Source organism: Petaurus breviceps, unplaced genomic scaffold (genome assembly GCF_028583685.1).
Source record: "Petaurus breviceps papuanus isolate PSGF00001 unplaced genomic scaffold, PetGlider_PUasm1.0 90692, whole genome shotgun sequence".
Lineage (NCBI taxonomy): Eukaryota > Metazoa > Chordata > Mammalia > Diprotodontia > Petauridae > Petaurus > Petaurus breviceps.
In genome coordinates, this window is record NW_027187313.1 from 9,045,461 (window position 1) to 9,054,559 (window position 9,099).

Below are 9,099 nucleotides of genomic sequence, written 5' to 3' on the forward strand. Positions count from 1 at the left end.
AGACATTGATCAAAGTTCCCCTTCCAGGCTTTTACCCACCTTGACACCCTTGAGGTATGTAAATCCCCTTTCTTCCTAATAAATGAACTCAATCAAAAGAGACAGGAGTTCAGGATTCAACTAGGGAGTCACTAGTTGGACATCAAAGGGTCAGTGCTGATATCAAGGCACCTGGATCACCCACCACCCCCCTCCCCTAAAGTGGTCATGAAAAAAGCCCCTCACCCTGATGAATCCCACTTCTGACACTAGAAATGTCAATTGGATAAAACCCACCCCTCAAAATACAGAGGAGTCCAAGCTGGGTTAAAAGAAGAAAAGTTTTATTAGGAGGAAAATCAGACACTAGTGCTGAGTTTTCCCCTACCCCCATACAAGATACAAAACAACCCCTAGCCCAGGAGACACAGGGGAGATTTATGCTTGAAAATCACAAAGGGGAGGTTAAGGGAGGGGTGGGAAAAAAGAATGGACAATCTTTTCTAGGAAGAGGTAGACATAGAAGGAGGATGTTTTGCATGAACGGTTGACCGCAATGCTGGTTTGGGCCAGTTTGTGGGGAGTCGGGGGGTGGGGGGGAGGCACAGCTCAGAAAGATCATCCAGCGAACACCAACAAAGATATCTGGGAGTGAGCAAGACTTTGGCTCACTGCAGGCTGATTGTCTCTTTTCAGCAACCAGGCTTACTCTGGGTCCAGTATATCTATCTGGTAAGGTAACTCATATAAAACAAGCATATCAATCTCAGGAGCAATTCCACAATGTGTGCACGCATGCACACAGACACAGACACACACACACACACACACACACTATATACAGGCCAGTTTTGAAAACAGATCTCTTTTACACAAAACATTTGATTCTGTTTTGATCAAATAGGGTTTATAATGGCAAACTGATTAAATTATTTTAATTTCCAACATGTGCATATGTTACTTGAAGGTTTTATCAATCAGCTGCGATTGCAAACTTCTCTATTGCATACTTAATCTAATATCATGATTGACAGTACATTCAGGTCTTTCATATATGGATGTGCTGCCAGCATTTGAACAATTTTCATTCTTTGCTCAGAGTCTAGGAATATCTTCATGAGGGCTTTCCTCAAATGGTTGGTTTCCTCTGGGGATCTCTGTGGTAGAATCATAATTCTTGGTTGGGTGTTGGCTAGGTTTTGCAGGATTGAGAGTTTGGATTAGTTGCTTAGAAGAACTCCCTGTATCCTGAGTGTGGGTTGTCAGATGGTGATAGGTACCATGGTGTTAAGGATCCCAAAGACAATTTAATGAAGTCTTCTACTTGGCAGAGTTCTGGATGGAGGCAGAAAATCCCCAAGGAAGAATTTTAATTAATCTAGATTTACTTCTTCCTAAAAAATCATCAAGAACCACAAATATATCTCCAACAAATGTACTGAATTAAACTTTTAAAAATTATTTCTTTCTAAGATACTGATTTAGTCACAAATTCTCTGAAATTATCATTAGTTACAATAATGCCATCAATTTTGTCAGCTAGGTACAACAGAAACCTATCATTATGAGAAGCAATTTTTGTTGCAAAGACCATCTGTATTATGGTTAAAAGATAATATTCTGAGGCCCTGGAACTGTGTCAAAAAGTGCTTCTCTTTGATGTTAGAATGTAAAATTGAAAATTGATTTTAATTCTATTTTGCTAAGACTTAATCAAACTAGATTTAATATTCCCATTGATGTTCTTGTCCCTTGTAAACTTCACCCACCAACTGCGTCTCAGAGAAACCTGTCTAAATATCAAATTATTGTCTTGTAATTACCTCAATCTTTTATACCTACTTTCTAGAGAAACTTGGTTAACCTAAAGGTCAAATCTCATCAATTTAAACTATTGTTTTTACTTCCTTTTTGAAGAGGACCAATGAAATCACAATGACATCACAGGGTGATGTCTTGACTTGAACATGAATTGGAGCTGAACAAAATCATCAGCCTCACTCTGTCTTCCAGAGTCACAGATGTCCAGAGACAGGATAAAAGTCAAGATGATTGGCAGTGGCCTAGGATGCAGCAGATGACCTTGATATCTTTGATGTCTGACCAAACTCTTAGCCTTCCACAGCACCTGCTTCAGCCACCTTCATGGTCATTGGAACATATTGTTCTCATCCACCCATTCCACTGGGAGATGTCTTCACATGCTTGAGGTAGACATCCCCCTAACTCACCATTGTTGGTTACCCTCAACCTGGTTTAGTCCATCTGCCAAGACAGTTTTATTGGGATGTGGCCACTGTACATGTACCACAGGTGAGAGGTGGGTGAAAGGTGGACACCAAAGGTAGATGAGCGGTCCTAAAAAGGGCTCAGCAAGTCTTCACAGCAGAGATAGTAGTCCTCTCTGAACTTCTATTATAGCAATTCTCTTTACCTGAAGACTACTTCTACTGCCTGGGAACCTTTGTCTTGTGATTCAAGTCATATGTCTTGACTGTAGTTAAGTTTTCAGAAGGGAGTTCAAATGACATAATCACAATTCTGACTATGTCATCAATAGTCAATCAGAACAAGATACCTCTGTGTTGCTCAAGATTTTGCTCTGTTAACTTACTAATTTTTTTTTAAAGCAATTGGGGTTAAGTAACTTGCTCAAGGTTACACGGCCAGGTATTTCTGGGTGGATGCTAAGTATCTTGTTTGACCCCAGATTCGATCCCCCAGGTCATCCTGACACTGGGGCCGGTACTCTTACTCGCTGCGCTACCTGGCCGCCCCTAACTTACTAATTGTTATAAAACATCCAGTCCACCCTCACTCAGGGTCTTTGGTCACTAAGACAAACCATTGACCCAATTTATTAGTGACTGCTAGTCTTACTAATAAATTGATTGTGCTTGGAACCTTATCTCTTAGTTTACCCTAATTTCAATTGTTGCAAGGATCAGGCCTTGTTCTCCACTGAGGGATAAATATCTAATGTTTCTGTTGTCAAGTTTCCAAAAGTATTCAATGGCTATTGCAATCTCTCAACAGTAAAAGAACTTGTGCAGACCATGGGTAATCGTAACATTGTTCCCATCTATAACAATGTGTCTTTAATCTGATCTCTCTGGTTCATTTTTTAATTCTAGACTGAACAGTGTTTTTGAGTATTCCAGAATCTTTGGACCCCAGTAACTGAGGAATCAATAAAATGATTGCATGATTCTGCCAGCTTAATGCTAGTAATGAAGACAGTAGCTGGGGTAGATTTTATTTTATTTTATTTTTTTTTTTTAAAGCAATTGGGGTTAAGTAACTTCCTCAAGGTTACACGGTAGATTTTATTTTAAAAAGGAATCAGAGAGAGGAGTTGGCCATTTGGCTTGATGTGGGAAGAGTTTCAATATCCTAGCTGGCTTTCACATATAAGGTTAAGATTATTCTTTGGAACGGTGATCCCAACTTTTTAATACAAAATATTTTCAGGAATAACTGGTATTTTAGGCTGGTGACTCAGAGTTCCTCTGGCAACAAAATTCATGTCTATAAGTACTCTTGTCATTCAAGAACTTTTTTAAAGGGGAACAGAAGGTGAAGAGACATCCTTTTCTAGATCAGTGTTGGGAATGTGGCTCTGGGTAGGAATTCCAATTTTCTGTTCTCTTCTTTTGGAACGGAATTGACAATTTTCATTTTGCCTTTTGAGGTACCTGGTTTTTCTTTTATTCTGAGAGGTGACTTGAGATTTTTCTGCTATGTTTTTTTGCATATGATCCTTGTTTCCTTTGGAGAAAAATTCACTTTGAATTCATCTTGACGATTGCAAACAATGACCTCGAGGAAGATAACTGAAATCCTAAAGAAGATGTCTTTTTTTCTTTCTAAAACTTTTCATTTTTCCTTTTCACTTTCTTCTAAGAGTACAAATGGTTCTGTAGATGGTCTCTGATCTTGAATAACTTGGTTTTTTTTACAGTTTTCTCCCACCATAAAAAAGTTTACTAGTATATTATGTTCTACTTCATAGTAATGTCTTTTACACTGAAGCATAAATCTTTAGAGATAGTAGAGGAATCAGATAGCAAGTTAATAGCTATGTTTGCAAGCTGATCTCTCAGTAGCAGATGGAGGCCCATTCTCCTAAACATTTTCAAATAAAACTGTTTCTTTATGTGTCTTTCTTCAGTATCAGAAGATGTCTTTTGTGGCATTTCTTCTCTTTGGAAATAGATTATTCAGGTGGAGTTATACCATTTATAGGAACAAAAAGAACCCCTGTGGATTCAGAAAACACTATAAGCTGAGCAACCGGAGTCCCTACTTGCCTTCTTGCTTTCATTCTCCTGCAAAACCTGCCCATCATTGGACACACTTGATTCTTGGTGCCATTGTGGGTAAACCCTGCTGTACAATGTTAGAACAATGTTATTATCAGTATTATTTATTTCATACGAATCTTGACAAGGGCAAGTTTTAGGGGTTCTTTCTTCAATGAACTGGGTAAAATCAACAAATCCATTGTATATCTTCTTGTGATTCATCAAATTGTTTAAATCATTTTTTCACTTATAATGTATTCTGAGTTCTTGGTAGACTCATTATTTTCAAAGAGCTTCACAAATCACTGTGCATGACTTTTGGCTATAGCAACACCATTAGCACAACCTCCAATATCCAGAATGGACACATCAGCTTCTTTTAGTTCTGAACAACTTTTATGAAACCATGCCACTCTTGTATTTATCCCCACTTACTTCTCTTTGCTTTCAGATTCACTAAATATCTTTTAAACATTTAAGTTGGTTGAAAACTTAGTTCCCTGTGAATTCAGGCATGTTCCTCTCTCCTCTTTTTAATTGGAATAATTTATGTTCATGCTATCAAAATTGTATTTGTGAAAGTTTCCTCTCAGGTCAGTTTGACCTGCAAATTTTAGGCCAAGGTTTCTTATCTATCCTTTCCCTAAAATCTTTGAAATCTACTCTTCCCTAAATCAAAAGTATATGTCGGCAGATGTTTGCTTTCCCCTCCTTATCAATAACAATCCTAAAATGAAATGGTCATTTCTTCCTTATTATACCTTCCTTGACAACCAGTTCTTCCTTGTTATGGAAACTTAGGTCCAGAACAGCAATCCCCCTCACTCCACCACCTTTTGAAGAATAAAATTAAGCCCAGTCAAGTGTTCATTAGCTGCTCTACTTTTAGCAAAAGGAGAGCTCCAGGAGCCGTTCAAATATTTGAAATCCATTTTTACTACTATAATAAACTTCTTTGGACAACTTGTGATCTCTTTCTAAACTCATAATTTTCTCCTTCTGTGTCTACATCCCTTGATCTTTATCCAAATATTCTCCACTATGCTTCCATTGGTTCCTACTTTGTTTTATATAAATATGCCTTGTTTTCTTTACATACTCTTTGTGCTAACCAAGTTGCACTACTTGCTGTTCTAAGTACAGAACATTTCATCTCTCATTTTAATGCCTTTGCAACTCTCTTTTGGTGACCTTATAAATCTCCCATGGGCTTAATTATCATCTCTATGAAAATGACTCATAAAACTCTATATCCAGACTCAGTATCTCCCCTGAGCTCCAGTTTCCTGTCATCAACTACTGTACCAATTTGGACATCTAAAACTGGATGAACCAGATTCAGCTCAAACACAACATATCTAAAACAGAATGTTTTATATAGCTTTCTCTTCAAATCCAACCCTCTTCTAAACTTCTTTCTCTCTGTGTTGAAGGCATCATCATTCTTCAAGTTTACTAGATCCATAACATTGGTTGCCTTGATCTATAACTTTGATGCCTTCTTGGTCTCACCCAACAAACATATCCCATCATTTGACAAATTTTGCTATTTCTATCTCCACAACATCTTCTGTATCTATTCTCTTTTCTCTATTCATACAACTACTACTTTAGTTGAGATCCTTAACCTTTATCACAATAGCAATTGGCCTTTCTGCTTCAAAGCTTGAAAACTCCCCCCAAAATTCCCCACTCCGTTCTGTGGTAACTTCTACACAACTTGCTACTGAAAAGATTTCCCTTAAGCCCCTATCTAACCATGTCAGTCTACTATTTAATAAATTCCAATGATATCCTATTGCCTCTGGGACAAAATAAAAACTCTCTTTGAAGCCTTTCATAACCTAGACTTAACTTATCTTTTAGCCTCATTGTATATTATTCTAGTTATACTATACTCTAGGATCCAACCAATCTAGCTTTCTCTCTGCTTCTCACATATGGCTCTTCATCCTCTAGTGTTCTCCAAGAATCCCTCTCTTCCTTCAGTACACAGTTCAAATTTTATCTTCCATGTGAGCCTTTCCTGAGTCCTCAACTGTTAGTATCCTTCTCTCTATAACTTGTATTTATTCTCCTTATATTTATTCTGCATATACTTATATATGTACTTGTTGTCTCACCCTTGCTGCACCACAGTGTGGAAGCTTTGTGAAAAAAGGGATTGTTTTATAATTTGTATTTATAGGGACAGCTAGGTGGCTCAATGAGTTAAGCGCCGGCCCAGGAGTCAGGAGGACCTGAGTTCCATTCTGGCCTCAGACACTTAACACACACACACACACACACACACACACACACACACACAAACTATCGATAGAACCTTGGGCAAGTTACTTAACCCCAATTGCCCTCCAAAAGGCAAAAAAAAAAAAATTTGTATTTATATCCAGAGTACCTAACAAAGTTCCTGGCATTTAATAAATACTTGTTAATTGATGAATTGATTCTGAAATCCCTACCTTCAACCCACAAAAGTGATGAAAACATCACCCAAGTTCAAATACCTGTGTGATGTTGGGTCTCAGTTTTCTCATCCGTAAAATTAGAGGGTTGGCCTAGGTGGTCCCTAAAGTTCCTAGGAGCACTGAACATGTGATCCTATGATCCCGTTCTCTCTTCCTTCATTCTAGTCATCATCCTATTTTAAAGGTTCCAATGGCTTATTGGTATTTCTTCCCATCCTTTCTCTTACATTTTTTCCTTCCTTCAATCTTCTGAAGCAGGATAGAGGAAAAGAAAAGAAAAAACCAACTGTCTCTATCACTTGTTACCTCGGACTAAAGGTCTCTTTCACCATATTTTCTTCCCTATGTCTCCCTATCAGTCTCTACTTCTAAGCCTTCACAAGATTAGGATGGAGAAGAATGGAAAGTAAAGTAACTGCCCCTGCCCTACATTGCCTAGAATTAGTACCACTGGCATTCCCAGCTGCTATTGCCATAGACTATCCTATCTTTCATTGACCAAATGAGTTGTTTGATCAATTAGACTTCCTAGCTCTATGGTGAGCAGAGAACTTCTTCATCCCCTAGCTCTTGTGATTCAGAATTATTTACCAAGAAGGAAAATCATATCTCTTGCTACCTCTTTCCCAAATTCCAGTCCTATCTGGTTCAGCCCATCCATATTCTCTTTTGATCTCTCCTTCATTCATGTCCTTTGGAACCACCCTTCCCCAATTATTGGCAGAATCCCTTTCATCCTTGAACTCTGTCCTTTTCATACTCCTTCCATCTTGTTAAACTCATGGAGCATATCTCATTCCTTGCAACCTTAGGAGTTCAGACTGCTCTCATGTCTCTACTCTACCCTCCTTCCCAGCTCCACCCCCAACCAACACACACTGGGCCTGGAAGAGAAACTAGGAAACTGCTGCCACTTCCAGACCCTCTCTCCCAAGGAATTTAGCATCTGACTTACAGTCTTTTTCCACCCCAACTCTTTCCTTCATTCTTAGGGACTTGATTCTTCATATTGGTGGCCCTTCAAACATCTTGGTTTCCCAGTTCAATCTCAACTCCTATGGTAACTGTTTTCATTCTGTCAGTCACTATATCAATAGTCACATCTTTACTCCAATCATTCCCCCAAACTATGCCCCCAGCATGATTTTTAACTCTAAAATTTCCTCTTTCTGATTATAAATTTTCATCTTTCTATTTCTTCTTCAGCCTCATTACCCTGGAACTTCTTTGTCTCCCATAACCTACAGTCCCATCTCTCTCTTTTCTCCAGTTCATCTTCCCTCTTCTAATCTCACTTTCTTCTCTTTATCTTCTTACCTGATTCATTGTCTTCCACCTTTGAATTCTTTTCCCTCATTACTTTGACTATTCATGTCCTGCCATTTTCAATCCTGAATCATTTCTACCATTTGTGTTTTCCTCTTTCTTTCCCTAAACTGCTGAACCGTGCTAAAGAAAGTTATAAATGATGACAATTTGGATCATGAAAAAAATTATGTCACTAATTTCAACTTGGCCTTTACTTCAGGCTGGGAAAAATGGAAATGGTTTGGCAGAAAAGAGATCTAAACCAAAATCACATACAAATACCAAAATAAATTCCAAATAGATAAATGAGCTAAATATAAAAAGTTATACAATTAAGAAAATTAGAGGAGACTAGCTATATCTCTTATATTGTGGGTAAAGGATGAATTTATAATCAATCATGATATAGGGAATATTATAAAAGACAAAAGCAAAAATATTGCACAAATAGGTTAATGAAGCTAGAAAAGGAAAATATATAGACTCAGAAAAAAAATATTTGCGCCAAACCTCTCTGATCAAAATCCAACACCTAAAATTTACATAGAACACAAATTGAGATTAGGAGCAATCTCAACAACTAAATAGTTAAGGGATAAGAGCAAGCATTTCTCTAAAGAAATTATATAAACTACAAATAGCCATTTTATAAATTGATCAAAATTGTTGATAATCAGAAATGCAAATTAAAATAGTTATAAGGTGTCATGTCACAACTATCAAATGGGTAAAGGGGAAAATTTAACGTTGTTGGGAATGTAAAAAACAGGCACATTCCTGCTTTGCTGGTAGAGGTGTATATTGGTCCATCTGTTTTGGAAAATGATTTGGAATTATGCAAAAAAAATATGATAAAAGTAGCCTACCAACTCACAAATAAGACTTTGTAAGTTTTTTTTTTTTGCCTTTTTTTTTGGAGGACAACTGGGGTTAAGTGACTTGCCCAAAGTCACAAGGCTAGTGTGTGTGTGTGTGTGTGTGTGTGTGTGTGTGTGTGTTAAGTGTCTGAGGCCAGAAGGACTTAGTAAGTTAACTCCTAG

General features: G+C 37.7%; 1 pseudogene; it reads right to left on the reverse strand.

Moving 5' to 3' along the window:
* Positions 1 to 3,538: 3,538 nt before the first annotated feature.
* On the reverse strand, positions 3,539 to 4,324 carry LOC138144251 (NEDD4-binding protein 1-like; annotated as a pseudogene).
* Between the last annotated feature and the right edge of the window lie 4,775 nt (positions 4,325 to 9,099).